General features: G+C 46.2%; 2 protein-coding genes across 2 annotated transcripts in view; one reads left to right on the top strand and one right to left on the bottom strand.

Annotated features, from left to right (window-relative positions):
* Positions 1-27,488, bottom strand: part of REXO2 (RNA exonuclease 2) — a 1,032,599-nt gene that overhangs the window by 983,538 nt on the left and 21,573 nt on the right. The gene's annotated exons all lie outside the window — the stretch shown is intronic.
* DRD2 (dopamine receptor D2) overlaps positions 2,320-27,488 on the top strand; it is a 67,273-nt gene continuing 42,104 nt past the window's right edge. Inside the window, exon 1 of the mRNA XM_050758088.1 lies at positions 2,320-2,642. The gene's annotated coding sequence lies outside the window, so the exon portion shown is untranslated. The remainder of the gene's footprint in view (positions 2,643-27,488) is intronic.

The following is a 27,488-nucleotide window of genomic DNA, read 5'->3' as shown; positions in this document are numbered from 1 at the left end:
ACACCGCCCACTTGGACTGGGCACACTCCTGCCTAGAGGCAGGGGGAGGCACCAAATGACCTCCAGAGGGCCCTGCTAGCCCAGGAAGCTGGGAGCTTCTGGTGCAGCCGCTGCTTGGCTGCAGATGTTCCCTGTCATCAATCACACAGTGCATCTGTTTGCTGCGCCGCTTGTTTAAAGAGTGAGGCGTTTGCTAATTGAAAACTAAAAGATCCATCCGTCTCACTTACAGCCAGCATGAAATCCATGCAACCATGTAAGATTGGGGCAAAAAAAGCAGCACAGAGCTACAGTGTCCTTGGGTGGGTGCATCTTATGGAGCTCATCTTCTTCCTGCTTCTGCCTCCTGATGAACAAGGCTCCCCTCCCCACCCCAGAGCAGCCAGGGATGGCCCATATTACCATTGTCTAACATGTCCTCATCTATTTTTCTCAGTAAAGCCCAGAGAGATCGTTATTTTTAGTTCCCACTTAAAAATGGAGAAACTGAGGCTTCGCGAGATCAGACAATTTGGGCAAGCCCACACAACGGGTAGGTGACCAAGGCAGAACACCAATCCAGGTGCTCTGGCTAGTCTGACCCATCCCTGAACCTATGTAGAGGAGCTGAGTTGGGAGGTACCAAGTATCCCCTTAAGTGGATTAAACCTAGGAGAGAATGGCCCAAGGATATACAAGGGAAACACTGGGATGGCAACCATATCTGTAATGTCTGATCCCTTAAAGGCAAGTATGGCAATATTCTAGGACTCCTATTGATGTAATATCTCCCTATAGAGCCTGCAGGCAAGTGGAGGCCAGTCCAGATCAGCAAGATCCAGGGGCAGGAAGAGTCATGGTGGGGTGAGGTGGGAGCCCACAGCTTCCTCTGCCCCAGTGCCTCCAGAGATGGCTGCGTTTGAGAGAGGTGCTGTTTTGTGGCTCTGGAGAGGGCGACGGTTCAGTGCTAGACTCCGTGGGATTTGAAAGGGCACTCCATGTCTCTGGGACTCAGTTCTCCCTTCTGAGGTGAGAAGGAATTAGATGAATGCTAAGGTCCTTTCCAGCCCTCACTTTCTGTAATTGTGTGTGTCATTGGAGGAAATGCTGAGATGAAGTTAGTCCTTGTGGCCCAGGATGGCTCAACTCCAGCCATGCAGGGCCGACTCCCTGCTCTGCAGAGTCAGTCTGCTGCCCCTGCTCTTCCCTCTCCCTGGAGTGCTGTGCCATCTTCTCCCCTTGGTAACTGGTGTTGCTCCTTCAATGCCCGGTTCCTGTGAAGTCTTGCTTTTTTGTGCTTCACAGCACCTGTTTAAGCCTCAGTTATTTCCCTGGGGGTCTCCTCTCTGGATTGGCAGGGTGCGGGATCAGGGGCCTGGTTTTCTTTCTGTCTGTGACTTCTGAATCTGACATAGAGTCTGGCAAATTGAGGACAGTTGGTAACTAATTGCTGCAGAAGAAAAGAAAGAAGAAAGAAAGAAAGAAAGAAAGAAAGAAAGAAAGAAAGAAAGAAAGAAAGAAAGAAAGAAAGAAAGAAAGAAAGAAAGAAAGAAAGAAAGAAAGAGAAAAGAAGGAAAGAAAGAAAGAGGAAGGAAGGAAGGAAGGAAGGAAGAAGAAAGAAAGAAAGAAAGAAAGAAAGAAAGAAAGAAAGAAAGAAAGAAAGAAAGAAAGAAAGAAAGAAAGAAAAGATGGAGAGAGGAAGAAAAGGGGAGAAGAACGAGGTTCCTCTGCAGCCCGAATGACAGTGGGCAGGGTAGCAGTGGAACACCCTTCACCACTCTATCTCTTTCTCCCTCTCCCCACTCCCTGCTTCACACACCTCAGTTTGGAGTCAGAGGTGAGCTGGAACCCCTGAGGCCTCCTTTTGCATTTCCATCTCAGGTCAACTCCAAACAGGCTTTTTCCTTTGGATGAGTCCAGCAATGGAACTGACTACATAGATTACAAGACCTGAAGTCAGAAAACGGATGCGGACCTCTTCCGACACCTCCTCTCCTTGCCTGACTTGCTGGATGGGTGGTGCCTCCCGCAACCCTTGGCTTCCGAGTCCTCAAAGGAGAAGACTGGCGAGCAGACGGTGAGGACCCAGCCTGCAATCACAGCGTGTTATTGTGGGTGGGAGCGCAGTGGGCGGTCGAGGGTTGCGTTCCCGCCTCAAAACAAGGGATGGCGGAATCCCCCAACCCCTCCTACCCGCCCCAGGCCGGGGAGCGCCGAGGAGTCACAGCTTGTTCGGTGGGGGGCGGGGGCGGGGCCTGTGTCAGGGGCGGGGCCCCGGGCACCTCCCCCCCGCGCTCCCCGTGCTCCCAGCGCTCGGGTGCCGCGGAGCTGTCCAGCTTCAGTGCCGAGCCGGCAGCCTCCCGCGCGCACCGCGCCGCCTCCGCGCCGTCCCCGCGCTCCCTCCTGCCCGCCCGCTCCGCGCCCGGCCCCGCCCCGCCCCGCCCCGCCGCGGCCCGTCCACTGCTCCCCGCGGGCCAGAGCCGGCCGAGCGGCTGCCCGCCGGGGCTCTGAACGGCGCGGCGGGGCCGGGAGCCAGGGACCCGCCGAGGAGAGTGGCGGCCCCGGACGGCTGCCGGAGGGGCGGCCGCGCGTGGATGCGGCGGGAGCTGGAAGCCTCGAGCAGCCGGCGCCGTCTCTGCCCCGGGGCGCCCTATGGCTTGAAGGTAAGCACCGGCCGGATAGAGCGGCGGGAGACTCAGGGTCACGGGGAGAGGAGGAGGGAGCTCCAAGGGCAGCGCGGCCGGGACCAGAAGTTTGTGCCGCCACTCCCGGCCGCCTGCTTGGGAGCGCCCGCCTGGGGTCCGGCTCTGCACGGGCTCCCCGTCGGGCGGGGGCGGAGGGCGTCCGGAGTCCGCGGCGCCTATCCCCTCTCCCTCCTTCTCAGTGGCCTCCTCGCCACCTAGAAGGGAATCCTCTCCCCGGGCACGAGCGGGCGCAGCTGGGGCAGCCTCCCCGCGGGGCGCCCAGGGCAGCACGGCCGAGCCGCGGCATCGGAGGGTGGCCGCTTCCCACAATCTCGGAAGGGCACTTCCCCCAGCACCCAAGCGCGAGACTCGGGGCTCGCGGCCAGAGTTTCCGACTTCTTCCGGAGGAAGAAGGGCTGTTTTTGGCAACTATGTGTTGGTGCGACCTGACCCTTTTCAGTTTCTAAGGCAGAAGCTAAGGATGGGGGAGAGGCAGTTTCTGGCTGGATTCTCCCGCGCCCAGGTTGCCGCTGTCCTTGGTCCTGAACTTTCGCTCTCCTTCGTCTTCTCGGATTGACACCTAATCGGGGAGGGAGGCTTGGGTGCCAGACCCGTTTCGACCCAGGAGTGCAGGCGACGGTGGCGGCAGTAGCGGAGGGTGACCACCCGGCTCTCGGCCCGGCTCTCTGATGGACCGAGAGCCCCTCTAGGGTGGTATGCGGAAACAAGAGGCAGCTCTAAGCACCAGACAGAGCGCGTTCCTGTACCTGTCTGAGGCGGGCAGCCCTTGAGCGCTTCCTCTTGAAGAGTAGAGGTAAGAGGGTGCGTGTGCGTCTACATAACAGGCTTCACCATGGACACAAGTCACAGCACTGCAGCTCCGTGGGGACAGGCACTTGCTCTCAGCCACAAGGAAGCTGTCTGAGCAAGTCACTGTTGCCCCACCTGGCACCCCACTACTTTTCGTTCTGGGGCTCCTGAGGTTGGGTGAGGGGGTGATGGAGTGAGGTGCGAGGCACTTTGTGGATCCCTCTCCAGATCCTTCTGCAGATCCAAGCCTTTCTGGATTTTGACCAGGCTACAAACCTTTTAGGCTAATCTTTGCTCCTCCTTAGGGAGCTAGATGTTCAATGATTCTCCCCACTCCCACCCTGCTTCAAATGCAAATATGCATGCTTATCTCTGATTCATCCTGCAGCATTAGGACCACTTGAAAAAGAAATCATACTTATCGTCTTTCCCCCATGCAGCTGTTTGATGAGGGTGGGCAGATAGAGAGACTGGTCAGCGTGACCAGTTTCAAGAAAATCAGCAAGCTGGTTTCCTAGGTTCCAGTCCCTGCCTTGGACTTCCCTCCCTAGTGTTCAAAATTCCTGAATTATTTGTTTGCAGGGGTTTTTGATGCCATCTCTGAATGCAGACATCTGACAGGGAAGTGGTTTGGGAGGGCCAGGGTAGTCCCAGCTCTTAAAGATCATTGAGTTCCTTCTACCTTCCCTGCACAGCCTGAGGTGCCCAGAAAATGGAGAGGTTCTGATTTGTTGTAGAAGTCTGGGTAGCATTTCTCTAAGGTTTTTTTTTTTTTTTTTTTTAATGAATTCCCTGAGAAGCTGGTTAAAAACGCATATTTTTGCTTCTTCCTTGAAAAACTGCTGAATGAGAATCTCAAGCTGAGGCCCAGGAAATTTGTATTTTAACAATGTTTCTGGGTGATTCATAGGTACACTGAATTAGCAAATTACCTCCCCAAAAGTTGAGACTCCTTAGAGAGTCTGTATACATTTATTTTATTTTGAAAATGGAAAGCAAGTTTATTTTACATAAACTTGGTAGCAGGTATTCTATCTGAGAAAATCCCTTGAAGATACAAAAAATGCGTTTTTAAGAGTTAAAAGAATCATATTCCTCGGCAACCATTTGGTGATATCTAATATATTCCTAAATTTCATACATTTGAAATTTATAAAATTAAGGTATTTAATCTCACCCTTTGTCTCCTGCTGTTATACTTGTTAAATTCTTCAAGCGTGAGACTCTTGGTAGAAGGACCATCCCCCTGATTAAATCTCTTTACTGAAAGTAAGGATGCAATCCAATCTCCTCTCCCCCAGTATCTTCATGGGCTTTTCTTCTTTCTAAAATTTTTGGCCCTTTTAAGGAATCACCAATATGGCTTCAGGTTGACTTATGTAAATACTAACTGTCCCTCTCTGGGGGTCAACTCAGTGTTTCCCTCCTGCCCTCCCCTCTGGGTGAGTTATTGTCTTTCATTATGCATGTGCTGTGATCTGTTAACCTAAGTGCTCCTGAAATGCCAAGGAGTGATTAGTTCAGCCTAGTAGCACGTCATGCTCCCCAAGGCTTGTAGCCACTCATGCCCTGCTGGAAGTGACATATTGACTGTATTGATTTGGTTCTTGTGCTCCATAAGCAAGGAGGCTTGTAGGGGTAAAAAGGCTAGTAATGATGCTTGTGGGCTAGTCAGTCTTGTACCTTCACCTACAAGGGTAGATTATTTCTGTCTAGAAAATGCAATTATCTTGAGAATGATATAGGAGAATCTGAAATTGAGAGAACCCTTCTGTTCTTTCTTTTATACTATGGGAAACAAATGGGAACTTAGGGTCATTAGAAATATGGCCTCATATACTCCTGAGATTGTCCTGCTGAAGCCAGACAGGTCTGGGGTCACCATTCTCTGAATAAACAAGTGTAAGGGGAAAGATGTGGGGACTCTGCCTGGAGAGAGTGGTTTCCATCTCCCCTGCAAGTAAAAGTTACATTTTAGTGTTAAGGAAAAAGTGTGACTGTGAAGATAGCACTGTGTATATGTGTGTGTCTTTGTGTGTGTTTGCATACATGTGCATGCACACATGTGAGCACATCGCCCAGGAGAGACAGATATGATGAGACTCCCTTGAGCCAATCCTGTGTTGGCACCCATCACTTCTCCCTCCTTTGTGGCTTAATACCTATGAATCTCCAGCAGTGAAGGTGCTTCAACACCTAGGAAGGGAGGAGAATCAAGTTGAGGTTTTATAATGCCAGAACCCTAAGCCATATTTGCAATATCTCCCAGAATCAGGTTGTACATCAGCAGGTTACAGTTACCTAAGAGTTGAGGTCTTGAAAATAGCTTAGAACAGCAGCCCAGTCATTTGCATTTTCCTGGGATATAGTTTACAAGACTTTCGATTCTTAGATTATCTTCTTGGGCTCCTCAGAGGTCATGCTGGATGCCCCTGACTCCAAACAGGGAAGCTGTTTCCTTAGTCCACAAATACAGTGGTCTTTCTTCTTTTATTAACATTATCCTAAATAGAAGTGTGTAAATTTTCCACTTTCTGGACACCAGGATTGGAGTTAGCAACCGAAGCTTCTCCATCCTATCAGGTATTCTACTTAGCAGAGGAGCATCCTGCATATAGGAAACACTTGGAAACCATGGGCAGCAGAAAGGACACAGGTTGATTCAACTTCTCAGCAGGCAGCCTCCTTTGTAGGTAGCCTCTTACTTAGCTAAACTCCGGCACCATGTTCCCTCCTCTCACCTCCAGTAAGGCATTTTGTGGCCCTGGGAGGACCTTGGAATTAGGTATAAGCCCTTCTGCTCTCCAAAATATACCATGGAGCCACTAAGGATGTGCAAATTGCTTATTTACCAATTTGAGCCGTAGACTAATGTTAACTCTGGCCTTTTAAATTACTCTAATGGTGTTGGAATCTAATATTAATATACTTTTGCCTCTCACCTGTTCCCATCACCAATGTAATTGAAGATTTATTTCCTCTGTACTAAAATGGATGCAAAACTTTCTTATTTTTTAACAATAAAATCATATTATCTAAATGCATAGGCTTGGAAAATAGCTTGATTATAGTGTCAGTACATGGGGATGGAGGAGTAATAAAACTATAAGACTCAGCCACTTGGTTTGCTTTGATTTGGGTTCAGAGAAAGGAGAGAAATTTGCCCTCAGAATTGCAGATTTTTCTTTTCTTTTTCCTTTCACCTTAATCTGGTAAATGGGTTAAGTCAACACCCTTGGCAGCTGGGATGCCCTTGGAAGGCGCAGCCTCTTCTCTCCCTAGGATACATGAGAGTGTTTCGCTGCAGAGGGATCAATGACCCTCCAGTGTGGCTCCAGTGTATAGGGAGGAGCCAGAGATGACACACTGGGGTCTGAGGCCTCCCTCTTCCCCTGGATAGAAGAAACTGCTGCTGCAGTGCTTCGAACTCAGAGGCCTGAAAGCTGCTAGGAGCATTTGGGAGAGTATGGGGCAGTGTACAGAGGTGAGAGCAGAGGAGAAGTAGACTCTTAGGAGGCCCTGAAAGAGGCTGATGTTAAATATGTATTGAATCTAGGCATCAGCTTAGTGTAGTTTGGGCAATTTTGTCATAATCTGATGTCACCTGTAAGGATTTTTACTTTTTCCAGGAGGAGACGAGGAAATTCTTTGCTGTCTGAAGGGACAGGGAGGGGAAAGAGGGACCACCTCTGGTTTCCCCTGCAGCCCTCTAGGTAATGTCAGCTTGCTTCCAGACAGGGTGGTAAGGGAAGACAGGCAGACCTGGCTCCCAGGAGCCCCATCCACAGGCTCCTGGGCAGTCCTGCCTTCCAGAAGCTGTGGCTCAGCAGAGAGCTGCAGCTGTGGCCCCAACCATAATCCCCTGCAGATGTCTGGGAGCCAAAGGGAGTCCTGGGGGCCTGTTCGTTTGTTATTAGTCTCCTTCAGAACGTCCCTGCCCTTCTTGTTTCCACCCCCTCCTTGTTGTTGTTGTTTGGGTTCTAAGTGGCCCAGCAGGAGAAAGACATTAAAAATGAAATTATTTTTGTTACATGCTACATCATTGCCTCCTCTCCTACGTGCTACCCCAGGCAGCGCCATCACTAGCAACTCTCAGGATCTCTTGATCTGGGAAAGTGGCTTAGTACCAGGCTTCCCTAGAATGAGAAGTGGTCCTGTTCACCAGTCCCTCCTTTGCTGGCCTCATCATCCTAACAGCCAGCATTTATTGTGCACTTACTGTTTGCAAGGCACTGTGTTCAGCACTTGATGTAGGTTCCTCTTTTAAACTCCCAAGCCTGCAACAACTCTGTGAAATAGGAACCCTTGTTTTTTACATTTTTTGTTTGTTTATTTATTTATTTATTTATTTATTTATTTTCATTTTTTAGAGAGAGATCTTGCTCTGTCACCCAGGCTGGAGTGCAGTGGTGCAATCATAGCTCACTGCAGCCTTGAACTCCTGGGCTCAAGGGATCCTCCTGCTTCAGCCTCCTGAGCAGCTGGGAGTACAGTTGCATGCCACCATGCCCAGCTAATTTTTTAAAGACTTTTTTGCAGATACAGGGTCTTGCTTTGTTGTCCAGTCTGGTCTTGAACTCCTGGCTTCAAACGATCCTCCTGCCTCAGAGTAACGCTTATTATACCATTTTGCAGAGGAAGAAGCATGGGCTTAGAAAGGTAAGTGGCTTGCACAAGGTCACACGTTTCATTTGTGAGACAGAGATTCAAAACCAGACCGTTTAAGGCTACAGCAACAGCCCTCTCTGATATGTAAGTGACATAAAGAACAAGAAAAGGAGAACAGGGATAAGCAGATAATTCTTTAGTGAACTGAAAGGGCAGTAATCTTTGTGTATGATACTAGGGAAGTGAAGAGGGAGACAGCAGATGGAGAAGGATGAATGAAATAACTCCTCGGGATTCTTAAATTTGAGAACCAGTGAGGAAGTGTTCTGTACCTGGATCTGGGCCCCTTTGGATGAAATGCACTGGGCATAAACCTCAGCAAGCAGTGGGAGAAGCAGGGAGGGCGGCAGGAGCAGGAAGGAGGCAGGGTCAGCTAAACCTTCCAACCTGGGGGAGGAGCTGGGAGGAGGTGTGGACGGATGATTTGTCAAGCTCTTCTGCAATTGTGATGACATTACCTTCTGTCCCACATCTCTTTGAGGTGAACTGAACTGTCCAAAGGATGAAAGCCAGACTTCTGCCAACAATTGGGTCTTTGGGGTTGCCTTCTTATTACCATAGAAGGAAAACTTGTTATATCTCCAAGACTAAGCTTCTGCATTTTACAGAAAGATGAAGGCAGGATGGCCTGGGATCTTGCACAGACACAGGAGTGACTCATGAGAGCTGCCTTTAAAAAATGAGCTGATCAGCCAGACGCGCTGGCTCACGCCTATAATCCCAGCCCTTTGGGAGGCTGAGGTGGGCAGATTGCCTGAGTTCAGGAGTTCACGACCAGCCTGGGCAACACAGTGAAACCCCGTCTCTACTAAAACACACAAAAAAATTAGGGGGTGGCAGCATGCACCTGTAGTCTCAGCTACTCAGGCGGCTGAGGCGGGAGAATTGCTTGAACCTGGGAGGCAGAGGTTGCAGTGAGCCAGTATTGTGCCACTGCACTCCAACCTGGGTGACAGAGCGAGACTCCATCTCAAAAAACAAACAAACAACAAACAAAAAACTGATCAGTGCTTTTCTGGTAGACAGAGGCAGGTGAGGCCTGGATGTCCCTGGGCAGGGCACTTAACCTGTGCATCAGTTATTTCAGGCACAAATAACGGACTAATAACCGTGTTCACCTCATAATAAGTGAGAAGATTCCTCTGTTGTTGAGCCTCACAGTGAGTTTTATGAATGACATATATCAATATTTAGTCACGTATTTAAACCCTTTAGAAACAACACCATATGGTAGCTAAACCTGTGGGCTCTGGAATTATTAGACTTCCAGGATTTGAATTCTGACTCTAACAATTACTAGCTATGTGACCATGAGCAAGTTAATTAACCTCTATCACCTGGGGGTTCTCACCTGTAAGTGGATGTTAATACCAACCTAATTGGGTCACAGTAATTAATTAAGGTAATAGAGACAAGACATTTGAAAGAGTCCCTGCGAAAAGTGAGCACTCTTTAAATGTTAGCTATAATGATTGTTATTTTTATTATTAAGATGCTTAAGTAAGAAACAACCCTTTGAGCTGTTGTCCTTTTGCAGTAACTCAGCACCTGATTTTACATTTCTGAAATCATGTTTCCAAAACGTTCACAAAATTCGAGGATATACTTCTTTCTCACACTCTACACTTATCTGCATCAAAATTCTTTGGCTTTCACCTGTCAGCAGCTCTTGCTCATTTTGAGCGAGATAGGGGTTTGAATTGCTTGTCATCCCTTTGATTTAGGTGCAGCTGAATTCATTTCCATCTTACCCCACATGAGCTAGGAAGAGGCATCAGTTATCCTGGTGATGGCTTTTCATGGCCTGATTTTTCTTCCTGGTTTCCTGGGCTCTTTGTCTGCTATCTCATGGTTGGAGCCTTCCTGATTGGCAATGTCACATGGTATGTTGCACTCTGGCACAGGCCACTTTTTATTAAAAACAAAAAATAAGGAGAATGTACTGGTGTACAAGGACAAGGTGACTTTTTTTCTTTTCCCGGATTGAGAGGGCCAAAGAACTTCACATGAGCAGACCCCCAAAGCTGGCAGAACATGTGTTCTGCAGCTTCTGGAGTCATTAATGGCAGGAGAAAATGCTATCATGTTTTTAGATGAAGTATGGTCCTGCCTGAGAAAGGAGGATGGAACACAACAGCTTCTGGCCCTGAGATTCTCCAATCCTTAAAGAAATCCCTCTTGTTGGCCTTTTTGTTGGTCTATGAATCCCTTGTTGGGGAGGACTCTTTTGTAATTGATGTGCATCTATTTCTGGCCAGCTACAAATGTTCACCGTTTAGCTATGGTAGAAGATTTCAGAAGGCACTGTAGGTATTCTGTTCCTGGGTCATCTTCCTTGGTTCACCCTTTTATGGACTCAGCCCTTTCAACTCTTTCACTCATTTATGGCAGGGTCAATAAGAGAAGTGTGTTGACAAGCAGAAACTAGCTTCCAGGGTCCCAGGCAGAGGATGTCAGCCCCACCCCCACAACACAGTGGATCCATGTTTCCATACACGATTTTTCTTTAGTAATATGTATAGTTGAAGGTCTGGGATCCCTCTAGAGTCATATGGTGACCAATGACACAAAATCTCCCTTGTGGCCTGTCTTCTGTGAGGAGCCAACTTAATGCTTAATGCTAATCTCTCAATTGTGCATTTCTTGTCTTCTCCATCAGACTGTGAGCTCCTTGAAGCAAAGAATTTGTCTCATGCTTCTCTAAAATCTATTATAACCTAAAATGGTGCTAGGCACTTGGTAGTTACTTAAATTGTTAAGTGAGAGTGGGTGAGTGGGTAAGTGATGGGTAGGTGCGAGACAGCTTACTTCCCCATAGCGACACTCTCCCTCTACTTTGCTTGCAGCTCAACAAGAGCAGCAGTGTCTGAGGCATCCCCCACTAGAGGTATCTCATAGGTCAGCAAGATACTTCATGCCTTCTCTCTTTCATCCTTAACCTGCACTATCTGGCTGCCCTCAGCCATGATGACATTATAGGTTGGATGGAAATTTTTTACAGTTGTCACAGGGCATGGAAGTTGGGGAATATTGGATGGTTGGAGCCTACTTCAATCAGACACACACATGAAGAAAAAGGTACTGGGGCAGGGGCTGTTGAGGAAACATACACAGGTGTGTTTGTTCAGGTCAGCCTGGGGACCTGAAGATAGAAAAGAGCTGTTATTGAGGGATGCCTTTAGTGCTTTGGTGATTTCTATGTTTAGAGTTTGGGGAATTGGACTAGTCCTTACTTTAAAAGGTACAGATAAGCATAATTCCACCCAAGACCCTCCAAAAGCAGCAACAGTTTGAACCTATCTTTCCACAAAGCACTTTTAAGAAGTGGGCTATGCATCCCCTTTCCCTCTAGTTATTTAGTTTAACAAAGTGGTTCAGAGCACTCAGAAGCCAGGCTAATGCATGATCAGATCTTTGTTCTATCAGTCATGAGCTATGTGACCTCTACCAAGTTACTATAACCCCTTTGAGATGCAGTTGTTTATCTCTTCATAAAATAGGATGACCATGTACTTCCCCGATTGGGTTTTGTGCAAAGTAAATGAGTCATGCACATAGAGTGCTTGCCTCGGTACCTGATGCATAGTAAGCTGTCAGTGAGCATTCACTATCATTATCCTTACCATAATTATCAGTGAGGATAGAAATGTCCATAGAACCCTTCCCAAACTGTGCTCCAAATTTTATATTCTCTCTTCTGGAGGGAAGAAAGACACCACTGCAGATGAGAACATTAGACCAGGTATGAATTGGCATAGAGTGTTATACTTGGAAGAACCCAATGTTACACAGCAGGGAAGTAGGAGAGCTGGACTAGAACTCACTTCTGCCCAGGCTTTTTCCTCCACACCTGGCTCAGGTTAGACCATGGAGTTTTGAAGAAACTCAGTGGCTAAAGAACGGAATTTGAAGTGAAGATGGTACAAGGTAAGGCCAAAGGCATAGGCAGGGGCCAGACTATGAACCCTGAAGTGTTATGAAGGAGACTGGATTCCATCCTGAGGGAAACAAGAGGCCATCTTGAAGGATTGGGTTTTAAGCACAGGAACAACTCCAGTGATTCAATTTGCAGTAAAACAAATAAACAACAACAAAAACTGGCCAGCCATGGTGGCTCATGCCTGTAATCCCAGCACCTTGGGAGGCCAAGATAGGCAGATCACTTGAGGCCAGGAGTTTGAGACTAGCCTGGCTAACATGGCAAAAGCTCATCTCTACTACAAAACTTAGCCAGATGTGGTGGCTCACACCTGTAATCCCAGCTACTGGGGTGGCTGAGGCACGGGAATTACTTGAACCCAGGAAGCAGATGGTGCAGTGAGCTGAGATCACGCCACTGCACTCCAGCATGGGCAACACAGTGAGACTCTGTCTCAAAACAAAACAAAAAAAATCACAGAGGCTGCCATGTGGGGGAACTGATTACAGAAGATTCAAGACTGGAAACAGAGTACCTAGGAGTTTGCAGTTGTTCAGGCCGGCAATGCTGGCAGCCTGGACTAGGGAGGAGCAGTGGAGGTAGGAAGACTTGAAAGACCTGAAAATGTATCTTAAATTCGCCAGAACTCAGTGATTGATGGGCTATGGAGGATAAGGGGAAGAGAGAAGCCAAGGATGATTTAAGAACAATAAAGCAAGGGAATTAGGGATATTGGTAAAAGTGTATGCGTATTGGGCCAGAAACCTAAGCCAGATTGAAAGGGAAGGGAAGATAGGCTGATAGAATCGGTGGACTGATGGTACTGATGAAATCAGAGAACTGGTATACTTAGAATCATTGAGAACTTGAGCTAGGTTGCAGAGGCAATTGTGGTCATACAGTGGAGCAACTAAATTTCTAACCTCAGAGAGGAACACCCCTGGTGATCTCAGTGCTCAGGATGCAATTGTAGGAGCCGGTGACTAACGTGGAGGGTGTGCTTGGGGAGTAGGAGGCCAGGCATCAAGAGGCCAAGCTGTTGGAAGCTGATTTCACTTCCTGAGTTCATGGCACAACTTGGGTTAGAGTGGAAGACAGTGACCTGGGTGCCAAAGGCAGTGAGAGAGGGGAAGTGACCAGGAATGTATAGATGACAGTGATAAAGAGAGATAGAGTGAGCATAAATGGCTGGTGGGCACCTGAAAGGAACAGTCTTTATGAGAGAGTAGGGGAGGTGGTAATGAGGCACAGGGATGTGGGGCTGAGCACTGTCCTGGAAGGGCTGCAGCAGAAGTGGTGCCCTCAGTTGAGGCTGGGAGGGGAGGGGCTGCTGCCACCACCCAGTACACACCTCCAGTGTAGGTCTTCTTATCCTGCTGTTGTCTTCTGCTCCCTCCGTGGTTCATAGAACCCATTCCTCTCCATATCTACAGAGAATGGAAGAAAAAGAAGAAAGGTGAAGAGAGGGTGGCAAGTGGGTATAAAGATGTCGACGAGAGAGATGAAATGGGTGGAGGTTACAGGCAATAAGAAAGAAAATGAATCTGTGGACAACTGTTGTTCCTCTGCACCCAGTGTGCCACCTGGAACCTTCTATCATGTTGTGTTGTTTTCTCTGCCGGAATGCTCCAGCCCTTAACCTATAAGGTTGACTCCTATTCAACTTTTAAAACGGAGCCCAGGCTTCACTTCTTCCAGGGAGGCTTCCCCGATTTTCTTTCCTACACTCTTTCACCTGCCTGGCCAGGGCCCTCTCGTCTGTATTTCTCTAACATACAATATTGAGTTGTGTTGTCATTGCTTATTTACAGGCCTGTTTCATTCCCTAGATGGTAAATTCCTCAAAGGCTGGAATGGAGTCCTTACCTCTCTATCTCCGGGTGCCTGCCCACTGCACTGCACAAAGTGCGACTGTCATCAAGCCCCGCCCCCGCAAACACGCGTGCTCACTGTAATAAGACAGCAGCACGCACTGTCTTCTGCTCATCCCTGAAGGCCTCCACATTATTAAGGCAGGCTGGAATGCTCCTCCAGCAAGTGATTTAGATGCGACATCCAGAGTGTCAAGGCTGTAAAGAAAGAGACCTACACTAACTCTACACATGAATGAGAAAATTGTACTTGGAGAGGGAAGTAACGTGTTCAGGGTCTCATGGCTGCTTAGAAGCAGACCAGTCCCAGATCTGGGACCCGTCACTGACATGGCCCACTTCTTGCCACGCCAAACTCCATGCTCAATGGCCACAGGTGGTGTGCACCACACTGTGGCTGCAGGTAGCTGCATTAAAAGTTTCCCCAATTTAACCAGCTCCAAAAATCATCCTCTTGTCCTTTCTTCTCATTTCTGGGTTCAAAATTGCTGATTTGGTGAGCCTTATTATTCAGCTATACTCCACTGCCTGGGAAATAGAGATAAGTGAAATGTAAAAGTAGGACCAGGCTTGCACTTATGTATTTTGAGGGGTTCACTTTACGTGAAGGGGCTACGGCACCACCAACATCCCCGTTTTCTCACAGGGAAGCAGATTGTAGGCAAGTCGCTGCTCAGTATATCACATGACGTGCAAATGCTCCTTGAATGCTGTGCTATTGTCTTTAACAATAATAACCACCTAAGGTATATAGATTACTCCTACATCATCAGTAAGGTCTTAGGAACTGGGCAGCAAGGAGGGGGCAGGAGAAAGGGGAGTTTCTGGGTGCTCCATCTAGCATATGCATGGGAGGTTATGGTAGGATGCCAATAAATACTTGTTGCATGGATGAAGGAGTGAATGAATGAATATTTGCCTCTTGCAGAGCAGGCTGAGATTTGCTCAGAAGCATGTAGAGCAGACCATGTTGTGTTGCCCACCTGTGTGGGCTCCCTGAGACCCAGGGCATCCAGAAGGTCTGCAGAGGGAGAGGGAAGGTGGGAGAACCTCTGCAGAGCTCACAGCCACATGCCTTAAACACTGCTTGTGCATGGAGCATGATACCTGCTCCTGCATGGCCATGCTCCCTCTGAAGCCTCCAGGAAAGAATCCTGTCTTGTCTCTTCCAGCTCCCCATGGCTCCTGGTGCTCCTTGGCATGTGGCAGCATCACCCCAGTCTCTGCCTCTGTCTTCACATGATTGTCTCTCCCCCGTGGCTCTCTGTCTCCTCTCTGCTTCTTATAAGGGTACACCAGACATTAATTTAGGGTCCACTCTAATCCAGTATGAACCTGTCTTATCCTTAACTAATAATGTCTGCAAATACCACTTCCAAGTGAGGTCACCTTCTGAGATTCTGGGTGGACATGAATTGGTGGGTGTGGGAGGCTTGGGGGTCGGAGGGGAACACTCTTTACTCCTGTAAGGGAGCGTCCTGCTTTGGTGGCTCCTGTTCCTTATAGACATCTTTTGTTTCCTCCAGAGTAGGACTGTTTTCCTTCCTAGTCACCTGTTTGGGAATAGCTGCCCACTTGTCTAATTGAAGCCTCATCTCCTGAGTTAGAAGGCAAATGAGGACAAGAAAGAAAGCAATTAGTACAACTGGGAGTTCAGGATTAAAAAGGATTCACTGACCTGCTGGCACAATGGTTGGTAAGGGGGTAAAGTAAAGGGAGTTTGGAGGAAGAGAGGGGAAGGAAGGGGGTCCCTTGAATGTTCCAGCTGGGCTCAGGCCCAGTGAGGGTGGTGACTGGGCATGCATATTAAATGTCTTTTATAGTCATAAGAAACCCAGGAATTGCTCCCCATGAGGGCAGCTGGGTGTGCATATTAAGTGCTTTATATAGTCATAAGGAGCTCAGGGATTTGAAGTTGTTTACTCAGTGTTCATTCTACAAGCATTTATTAAATGCCTCCTGTACACCAGGATCTCAGACTAATGCTCTAATTTCACAGATGAGCACACTGAACTCCAGTAGGCCAAGTGAATTACCCAGGATCTCTTGGGGACAGGGTCAGGACTAAAATCCAAGACTTTAACTCTCACCATGCCTCACACAAAGCAACGTTCTTCTCTCATATACTCCAGTCTGCCTTGGGGGATCCCTGATCTCCACCAGGCAATAGTAATAATAGGAACAACGCCTGCATCTGGACGGGGCTTGACTGTGCCCAGGGTGTGTTTCCAGAAGTCATTTTACTGCTGCTCTCTGATGTGTGGGGTGGAGGCAGGGGTAAGGAGGGCTTCCTGACTTCTACCACTGAGTTCAGCTTTGCTGGGGGTGGTAGAGGGGAGGCCTGGGACCTGTACACTCCATAGAAAAGAAGATCAAGGACCTCTTGGACAAAACTAGCAGGACTCACTCTCTGAAACAAACCCTAGACCCACTGGGAGCCCCATCGTTAAGTTTGCCCAGCTGGCCAGTCTGTAAGGACATAGGGGATGCTGATGGTGCTAGCAAGGTGTTCTGGGCCCCTGTAAATGAGGATCCTGTGGCCTTGCAGATTCATCTTCCAACAGGCCTGTCTTAGCACCCAGGTGGCAACATTTGGTGCTGTCTGTAGTATCTCCCAGCAGGGCTGAGCCTTCAGAGCCTGCCCTCCTGGGCTTTCCAATCTGGATGTCTCTGATGACCCAGTCCATAGCTTAGTAGTTACTTGTTGAATGACTTGAGTAAGTCTGGAGAAACAAGTTAACTCCTTCACTGTGATAGGCGAGGGAAGGTATCAGAGAAGGAGGTACAGGGGATTTCCAAGGAGCTGTTCTTAGGCCAGCTTTGGGATTTGAGGTCTTGGAGGCTCTACCTGGGACTTGGCATGGGGCCTGCACTACCTCCCCGAGTGCACAGGATGCTGGAGCCTCCCAGCTTGTCTGGCTTTCATCTCGTCTTCATCCCTGGGCAGCTCTCTGCCCTCTGCAGCATCTCCCCACACCCTGTCTCCACGGTAACGTCACAGCCACAGGAGTCCATAATCCTGGTAGGAGGAGATGAGCAAAGGGCAGGGACAAGGGCACATGTGGCCAGCAGTGTCCATGTGCCTCTGAGCAGCCAAGTTCCCACAGGCCAGGGAGGGTGCCTGCCCCAAAGCCTGGCAGCAAGGAGTGGCCAGGGCGGAGGGCCCCCAAGCAGTGCCTCTGACATTCTTCTGTCTAAAGAAGGAGCCAGGGAGCTCTTGAGCAACAGGTGGAGCCTCTGACCCCAGGAAGCTTTTGGAGGCTGGCAGCTCGGGTGTCTCCCTAGGTCAAGACTACAGCCAGTCCAGCTTGGGGCAGAACCCAGCTCAAGAAAGTCTGCCCACCTGAATGTCCCCACGTCCTCTCTCCCTGTCCTGCCCAGTCCCTGTTCCATCAGCCTGTGGCAGCTCACAAATGCTGCTGGGGCCGGGGGTGGCTGGGGAGGGCAGGGCACCAATGCTAGCCAAGAGAGGGCAGGGTCCACTGGCAGCCTTCGCCCTGGAGCAGCCCCAACCGGGATAATGGTTGAAATAAGCAGCTTGTCTGAAGACAGTCAATTTGATAGTGCCTCTAATCATAGCCGCTGAGTTTCTGTCTGCCAGACACAGAGATCCAGGAAAATGTAGTAGAATGGACACAGAATGCAAAGAAATGAAAAGTAGAGCTGGAATCCCATAGATTTCTTCCCAGACCCACAGCGCTATTCCTTGGGGCCCACTGCCCAGTTTCTGTGAAGATTTGGCAGTCTGCTAATTTGCTGACTAGCAGTACATACATAATAGTTGTACATATTTTGGAGGTACATGTGATAGTTCAATACTTGCATACAATGTGTAATGATCAAATGAGGGATACTGGGATATCTGTCACCTCAAATATTTATGTTTCCTTTATGTTGAGAATATTCCAAATCTTCTCTTCTGTCTATTTTTAATGATACAATATGTTATTGCTAACTAGTCACTGTACTGTACTATTAATGCTAGATCTTATTCTGTCTATCTAACTGAATTTTTGTATCTATTAACCAACCTCTCTCCATCTCCCCCTCGCCTTCCCAGCCTCTGGTAACTACTACTATTCTCTGCTTCCAGGAGATCCTCCTTTTTTAGTTCTCACTGCTCGGCTTTCTTTCTAAGAAAAATGGACTCACATGGGTCTTTATGGAGGTCTCTAGAATTAGGAGTCTTAGGTTCTAGTCTCAGTTCTGTCACCTAATTTATGGCCTAGGTATAGTTAACTTTTTTTGTCTTATGATTTTTTTATTCTAAAATGATGGTATTGGATTGGATGAAGTCCCTTATAGACTGTAAGCAACAACACCCGCACTTTTCTTGCTTTGTCCATCCAGAGCTGCATCTGAGGGTGACAAACCTTGTTTTAAAACACATACTCTATTAAGGTGTGCATTTTCAAGCAGATGCTTTCTTGCCCACAGTAGCATTCAATGTATCCAAGTGAATAATATCTACCACTTTTAAATACTGACTATATTATCTGCCTTATATGCATCAGCTTTAATCTTTGTGACAGTCATAAAAGATAGAAATTATTACTCCCATTTTACAGATGAGGAAACTGAGACTCAGAGATAGAAAGTAAATTGTGAATCAAGGCCACACAGGTGGTGAGAACTGAAGCTGGTATTTGAGCCTAGATCTCTCTGATACAATATTTCCACGCTGCCCTGATCATATTTCCTACATATGCTAGGTTTATCTTCTTCACTTTCATTATGATATATATCACAATGTATGTGATGGCTTGCCTCTTATTTCCCCCAGCCCCATCGCTGCCCCTAGCATGTGAGGTCAGTAATGACCTCACATAAGATCTTGCCCTTGGTGTTTAGTGCATAGTAGACCCTGAACATTTGTCAAGAGGATGTACATATAAAGGAATGAATATATTGCAAAATTTTAGAACTTGGGTAAGTTGGAGACTGCTTTTAAATATAGAAGTATAGTCCACAGTGCCAAAATAGTGGGCATTCAATAAATCCTAATTCATATGCAAATGTGTACACACACACACGCACGCACACACAATAATCAAAGCTTGTTGGTGATGATATACACACAGCATAAGTTGTCGTGGACCAGTATTTTTTTCCCCCAGATCAAAACTGATACATAGCCTTTCAAATAAATTAGTGCTTTAATCTTAGCTGAAGCATCTGAAGGAAGGAGTACATCCACATGCCAGTGCCAGGGTGATCCTGTGACCCCTCCAACAGAAACCATAAAGGACTGTGTTTTCAGAAGGAGTAAACACAACCTTTTCTCTCATTTTTTTTTCTGGTGACATTTGTAGGCCCACACCTGGCATTCCGTATCACCCATGTGGGTCAGAGATTACATATGTAGTAAGAAAGAAAATCAAAGCACAAAATGAGGAAATTACTGATAACAGCATTTATCAAAAGATGAGGGCAGAAAATCATTTTAAAATAATAATTAAAACAACCCATACACTGTGTGTTACAGGGATGTGTGTGTTTATATATAAAAACTGCTAAATACTCAGGTTAGGTACCATTTAACCAGCAGAGCTGTTGCCTCAGGCAGTTGTTTTTCTAATTGCAGGTCTCGGCTGTGTCACCAGCTAGCTGGGAGCCCGAGGGGAGCTAAGAAAGTCTTGTTCTGTCCTTTGAATTCTTTTTCAACAGCCTGGCTTCCCTACCACCCAGGAGGGCACAGATCTTCCATGCTCCTCCCCAGCCCAGGCTGCTGCTGGCCTGCTCTGTCCCACCCACTGGGGAACAGCCCTTGGAACCAGAGGCTGCTATTAGGTTCAGCTTCCAGGGCTGGGACATAATTGGCCCTGGCTCTAATGAACAGGGCTAAGGTGGCAGAGCCTATCACTGATTGGAACTGCTACCTGCAGAGGGATCAGGACAAGCATCAAGCTAACAGCTTGGAGAGCTGCCCCTCGGACAGCCCATAATTTCCAAATTAGATACTTCTGAGGTCTGGATTTTGCTGTGCAGACAGAGCTCAGGGGCAGCTCTTGCAAAAGCTGGAGAAATCAGACAAATTTTCATTCATAGTAAACAGGATCCCAGGCTTCTCTTTCTTCCTTTTTCATTTACATGCAAATAGTGGGGGGCGGGGGGTGGATAATGGAGAGGGGATTCTGGAGCTCAGTTCCTGGGGGAAGGGGTGGCAAGAGACCTTGAAGCCAGTGAGGCCGGTTCTATTGCACTCTTTCAACTCGGTGGAAGCAGAAGTACTATAAACTTTGTAGATTCATCCTCGAGGGCCCTGCCCAGAAATAGCACTGTACAGTCCACAAAGAAGCACTGAGTAAGAGAACAGGGTCGCTTTTTATTGCTGAGATCTCCCCTGCTTGTTATTCACTTGTAGCTTTCTGTAATTGAATGAGTGGATATTTATTGAGTAAAGTGACACTCTGTACTACGCAGATATTCTTTACCCAGACCCACTGGAGGGAGAGAGACCATCTGATGTGGCCACTGCACCTCACAGAGGTTGAGCGACTCGTCTAGGGAAGTGGCATGGTCAGGATTCAAATGCAGGTCTGTCTTCCCGGCAGCTACCTACATACTCTAATCTGTCTCTCCCATTGCCTCTGGGGCTGCTTGGGTCTCCTGATGACAGTCTCCCAGCCTGGTGGCTCCTGTGGTGGTGGCTGCCTCTCAAATGCTGCACATGGAGGCCCATGGTGAGCCCAGGGGTCCATTCATTCCTTTCTGCTGCAGGTCGGGTGTGTGCATGTGAACTCCATTGGGATCACCATTTATTTTCTTTTATCGTGGTTAAAAAAAAACACATAACGTGAAATTTACCGTCTTAATAATTTGACATGTACAGTTTGATAATGTTAAGAATATTTATGTTATTGTAAAATACATCTCCAGAACTTTCTCGTCTTGCAACCCTGAAGCTCTATACCCATTCAACACGGATTCTCCATTTTACTCTCTCCGCAGCCTCTGGCCACCACCATTTTACCTTCTGTCTCTATGAATTTGACTCCTTTAGATACGTCATATAAGTGGAATCATGCAGTATTTGTCTTTTTCTGCCTGGCCTATTTCCCTTAGCATGCTATCTTCAGGGTTCATCCATGTGACAGGATTTTCTTCTTTTTCTAAAAAAAATTGTATTTTTATTGAAAAATAAATTGAATGTATTTGTGGGGTACAATGTAATGCTTCAATACATGTATGTATTGTGGAATGAGCAAATAAGGCTAATTAACGTACCCATCACCTCACATACTTATCATTTTTTTGTGATGAGAACATTCAAAATTCATTCTTTTAGCAATTTTGAAATAGACAACTTGTCATTACTAACCGTAGTCACCTGCTATGCGATGTATCACCAGAACTTATTCCTGTTGTCTAATTAAAACTTAGTCAACTCCTACTCTGCCAATAGGCTCTGGTAACCATCATGTTACCTTCTACTCCTATGAGTTCGAATTTTTAGATTCCACATATAAGCGAGATCATACAATGTTTGTCTTTCTGTGCTTGGCTTATTTCATTTAGTGTAATGTCTCCTAGATTCACCCAAGTTATCATAAATGACAGAATATCATTCTTTGTAAAGGCTGGATTGTATTCCATTGTGGATATGTATACCACATTGTTTTTTTCAATGTTCATCTGTTGATGGGCACTTACATTGTGTCCAAATCTTGGCTATTGTGAATAATGCCACCATAAACATGGGCCTACAGATCTCTCTTCAACATGCTGATCTCAGTTCCTTTGGAGACATACCCCAGATGTGAGATTGCTGGATTATATGGTAATCCTATTTTTAGTTTTTTGAGGAATCTGCATATTATTCTCCAAAATGTTAATTTATATTCCCACCAGCGGTTTATAAGTGTTCCCTTTTTCTCTACATCCTTGGCACCATTTGTGGTCTATCATATTTCTGATAATAGCCAATCTGTCCAGCATGAGGTGACATCTCATTGTGGTTTTAATTTGCATTTCCCTGATGAAGAATGATGTTGAGCATTTTTTAAAAATATATGTTGACCTTTCACGTCTTTTTTTTTTGAGAAACGCCTATTCAGGTTCTTTGCACGTTCTTAAACGGGCTTATTTTTTATTTTGGTATTGAGTAGTTTGAGTTCCTTATATGTTTTGTATGTGAGCTCCTTATCTGATGTATGACTTGCAAATATTTTCTCTAAATTTATTGTTTCCTTTATTTCACAGAAACATTTTAGCTTGATGTAATTCAATTTGTTGATTTTTCTTTTGTTGACTGTGCTTTTGGGGTCATATGCAAAAAATATTGCCAAATCAACATCTTTTTTATTTATTATTATTTTTTAGAGATGGAGTCTTGCTCTGTTACCCAGGCTGGAGTGCTGTGATGTGATCTCAGCTCACTGCAACCTCCATCTCCTGGGTTCAAGCAATTCTCTGCCTCAGCCTCCTAAGTAGCTGGGACTATAGGCGCCCACTACCTCACTTGGCTAATTTTTGTTTTGTTTAGTTTTTTTGGTTTTTTTTTTTTGTTTTTTTTAGTAGAGACGGGGTCTCACCATGTTGGCCAAGATGGTCTCAAACTCCTGACCTCGTGATTCATCCACTTCAGCCTTCCAAAGTACTGAGATTACAAGCATGAGCCACTGTGCCCGGCCCAGATCAACGCCTTATAGCTTCTCCCCTATATTTTCTTCTAGTAGTTTTACAGTTTCAAGTGCTACATTTAAGTCTTTATTTTGAGTTGATTCTTATATAAAGGGTGAGATAAGGGTACAATTTCATTCTTTAGCATGTGGATAGCCAGTTTTCCCAACACCACTCACTGAAGAGACTGCCCTTTTCTCACTGTGTGTTCTTGGCCCCTTTGCTGAAAATTGATTGACTATAGATGCACGAGTTTACTTCTTGGCTCTCTGTCAGATTCCATCAGGATTTCCTTCTTCTTAAGGCTGCATAATATTCCATTGTATGTGGATACCACGTTTTCTCTATCTACTCATCCATTAGTAGACACTTATGTTAGTTCCACTTCTGCTATTCTGAATAATGCTGCAGCGAACATGGGTGTGCCTGGTCCAGGGGGCTCTGACTTTTACAAGGAGACTGAGTAGAGAGTGAAGCTTTTCTGTTCTCCTCTTCAGCCAGGACAAAGTACAGACAATGCACCAATCTGTGTCTGATCAAGCTCACTGAGACACAAGGGGGATGGGTGGGTCACAAGTTACAGAGGGAAAAGCCAGGGCTTTGGAGTTAGATAAGTTTAAGTCCCAAGTCCACCTTCTATGGTCTGTGTGACCTGGAGCAAATCACTCAACCTCTCTGAATCCTAATTCATATATATATAAAAAATTCTTTTTTTGTCCAAGATGGAGTCTCGCTCTATTACCCAGGCTGGAGTGCAGTGGGGTGATCTCGGCTCACTGTAACCTCTGCCTCCCGGGTTCAAGCGTGAATCCTAATTCCTTCACCTGTAACTAGATTATTGCAAGATAGTGTGTGCTGGTAAATTTTTTAACAACCAGCTCTCCAAAAGTAATAGTGCTCTAATTTGAAGCATTCAATGAATTTATTGTGTAAAGACTCAAACTGTAGCTGATTTGAAGCCACCAACCCACCAACCTGCCTTCTTTAAATGTAGAGCAAGGAAGAGTGATCCATACACCAGCTCCAGCACACCACTGGTCCATATATAAAATGTCTTTCCCAGTATTTGGGATGTGCCAAGTTCTCTATTAATACTAGTTTCCTTCCTAATATTAGTTCCATCCCCCCCATCAAAAGGACTCTGGGTAACCTAGATAATAAGAATGATTGCTCAGTTCTACATGTTTATTTGGCAAATATGCATTGACCTTCTATTACATACAAATCCCTGTCCTAGGAGTACAGTAAAAGGTGTGGAGGAATGAGGAAGGGACTTCTAAAAATCATGTGATCCAGCCCTGCCTTTGGAGAGTCCAGCTTGTGGGGATGACCCCTTCCGTGTGCTGGCATCTCCGTCATGGACCATGTTAATCACCTGTGGACTTGTTTCTGTCCCTGCACTGTGGTCTCCTGGAAGATAATGACTCTGTCTTGTTTGTTTTGGTATCTACATTGCCTAGCATTTTGAAAGTATTCAATAAATAGTTGTTGAATTATTTTATGAACTTGAAATCTACCTAAGAAGGCATAACTAACAAATCCGAGACAGTCAGAGAAGAATACAAGAAAACAGGCAATCATAATTATAAAACTTCTCATTTGATAGGCATCTTACTACTTCAAAGCATTTTCAGTCAAAAGAGTTAACACGTACTGAGTGCTTATGGTATGCCAGGCATCAGTATCCTCGCTTAACATACATTATCTCACTTAATCTTTACGACAACTCAATCTGTACAACTACCCCAATGGGATGGGTACTGTTATCATCACCCCCACTTCCTAGATGAATAAAATGAGCAGCAGTTAAGTGCAATCCTCAGTATTTTTTGTTGTTGATATTGTATGTGTGGAGCCAGGATGGGAACCTAGGACTTGATGTTTACTGACCCACGGAGTAGAGAAAGCAGGAAGCTTTCTCTCATCTACTCATTTGATAGGTGATAAAACTGTGGCTTAGAGAGGGAGACGGAGATTAAGTAACTTGCCCAAAGTAACTCAGCTAACAAGAAGCAGAACCCCAGGACTAAAACATAGGCCTGCTAACTCCATAAAATAAAGAGCATAATATAAATTATGGTGTGAAGTACTATAGACAAAAAGGGCTGGTGGCCAGGCAGGGTGGCTCACACTTGTAATCCCAGTGCTTTGCACTTTGGGAGGCAGAGGTGGGTGAATCACCGGAGGTCAGGAGTTCGAGACCAGCCTGGCCAACATGGTGAAACCCTGTCTGTACTAAAAAAAATACAAAAATTAGCTGGACATGTTGGCAGGCACCTGAGATCCCAGCTACTCAAGAAGCTGAGGCAGGAGAATTGCTTGAACCCAGGAGGTGGAGGTTGCAGTGAGCTGAGATTGCACCACTGCACTCCAGCCTGGATAACAAAACAAGACCTTGTCTCAGCAAAAAAAAAAAAAAAAAAAAAAAAAAAAAAAAAAGGGGGCTGGTCCAGAGAAGGGCCATACTACTGGGATATCCAATGGTCAGTGGTCAGGGAAGATTTCCAGAAGATGTGTGGTTTGAGTAGGACCCTACTGAGGGTGAACCTGAATCAGCAGTGTCTCATTTCCTGTTCCCCAATGTGTGCGCGCTCACGCGCACACACACGCATGCACACCAGTAGCCCTAGCCCTTGCTCCTCAACATGGAAAGCAAGGGCTAAACTTCAGACAAGCTTTTCCCATCTTCTGGAAACCACAGCTTCACAGTTGCTGCTTTTCTTGTGTGTTTATTTTTCAAGTCATTTACATAAAGGATCCACCAGCCCCTAGGCTGTCAGACAACATTGCCCTTTCTCCTGGCTTTTATCTCTGACTCCTGGAGAGGTTGTCATGCTCTCAATTACCTGAAACTTGCCTGTGTCCCAGTAAGATTTGGGGTCAACCACTTCTTACTTAGTTGTAGTAAGTACTACAACCACAACGGCTGAACTTGAAGCACAGATCTCCATTAAAAGAAGAAGTGTGCAGGATTTCCTGCAGGCCTTTTGGGCTGCTGGTGGGCGTGCTGGGGTATGAGTTGAATGTGTTGGCCTGGAGGGGGCCAGAGGAGGGGAGAATAAATGGGACAGTGGAGCTCACTCAGCCTCCTAATCCATCCCAGCTACGGAATTTTCCTGTGAATGCTTATTTTTTGAGTCACGTACACTGTTAAAGTAATATTCTTCAAAAGATTAAAAAATCTATTTCTCAAACAATTACATGTCAAAGATTTGTTTAACTCATGAATGAGACAACTAGCAGAATGACAAAGCTGGGTTTAAGAGAGGATACAAGCCTATAATCCCAGCACTTTGGGAGGCTCAGACCAGTGGAACACTTACGGTCAGGAGTTTGAGACCAGCCTGACCAACATGGTAAAACCCTGTCTCTACTAAAAATACAAAATTAGCTGGGTGTGGTGGCGGGTGCCTGTAATGTCAGTTACTTGGGAGGCTGAGGCAGGAGAATCACTTGAACCTGGAAGCGGAGGTTGCAGTGAGCCAAGATTGTGCCACTGCACTGCAGCCTGGGTGATAGAGCAAGACTCCATCTCAAAATAAATAAATAATAAATAAATAAAAGAGGATACAGGAAAATTTATATATATATACATTATATATACATATACATGTGGAAGAAATCTGGAATAAGATTACCAAATTAGATACAAAACTTAATGTCTCACAGGGCAATAAAATCATAAGGCTTTGGACTGTCTTCTCTACTGGATGGAAATCACTCACATGTTACCATCTTTTCTACCTGTTAGCATCTGTCTTATAGGTGTAGGCCTCTTGTGGATGGTAAATAGTAAACAAACAAAATAGATTCTCCTGGAGAATCAAAGCCTGAGGTGAGCTTGTTGTCTTATTAACAAGTTTTGGATACATATTCTTAACAGCTTAAAAGAATCTAGCCAGTCCTGTGCAGTGGTTGCCATTCTGCAAGGTGCTGAATATGCCTATTCCAATTATGTGTTCTGGAACCAGGGAAGTAACTGCAGGATGGGTTCAGAGACCCACTGGACCCACTGTGAGAAGGAACTGAGCTAAATCTCCATTGATTTCCTGACCTCCAAAAGTCCCCCTTTGACTGGGGGCTACAGCGATGTTTTGGGTCACTTGGAATTAGTGTCATTAGAGCGTAGTCAGAGCCCTAACCTAATCTAGCAATCCTCCAAAAGTCTGACTATTTTATTTTCCCAATACATAGTTACCTTGGTAAGGCCAGAGGTCCCTTTGGAGAAAGCTGGGAGAAATAATAACAATGTAAATTTTTGGCAGGGGTCTTCCTCAAAAGGACCAAGTGTCTCCTTCATTCAGGGGTTCTGCATCTGTCAATCGGCTCAAATCTGGGACTTAATCAGGGGCCATAACTCTCTGTTTTGGTGATTAAAGTTAGACTTCTGATCACTTGTTGTAGAACTCTTCTACTTAAAGAGATTAAGTGAGAATGCAGTAGACTGCCTATCTATTTCTCTGCTAAGGATACCATGATCACCTAGCCAACATCATTGGTCTCAGACTATTTTATTAACTGCTTTGGCTCTGCTGTCCATTAGGTTGTGGAGACAATGTGGTGGTTGGGGGAGGAGCCTGTGAGGCAGAATGTTGAGATGCGAGTTCTGATTCTGCCTTTGCTACTAACTAGCTGAGTAATCTTGTGCAAATAGAGAAGCCTCTCTGGGCCAGCTTCTTCAGCTCTTAAAGAGGGAGGAATAATCCTGCCCTGCTTGGTCAGAGGACTGTTTTGAGCCTTCAGAAAGCACAACAATGTTGTTAACTCTGGCTGCTTGTTTGGCATTGGTGTTTTAGATGGTGTGAGTAGAGGACGCAAGCTGGAAGTGCTTTGGCTCAACTAGTGTGATGAGTTAGTTGCCGGGATTTCATGATAGGGAGATTTCAAATAAAAGTTCCAATTTCTGTCTTCTTTTGAATATTGTTGCCATTCTCA

The sequence above is a fragment of the Macaca thibetana genome, chromosome 14 (genome assembly GCF_024542745.1).
Source record: "Macaca thibetana thibetana isolate TM-01 chromosome 14, ASM2454274v1, whole genome shotgun sequence".
NCBI classification, from domain to species: Eukaryota; Metazoa; Chordata; class Mammalia; order Primates; family Cercopithecidae; genus Macaca; species Macaca thibetana.
This window is presented reverse-complemented; position numbering and strand designations above follow the sequence as displayed.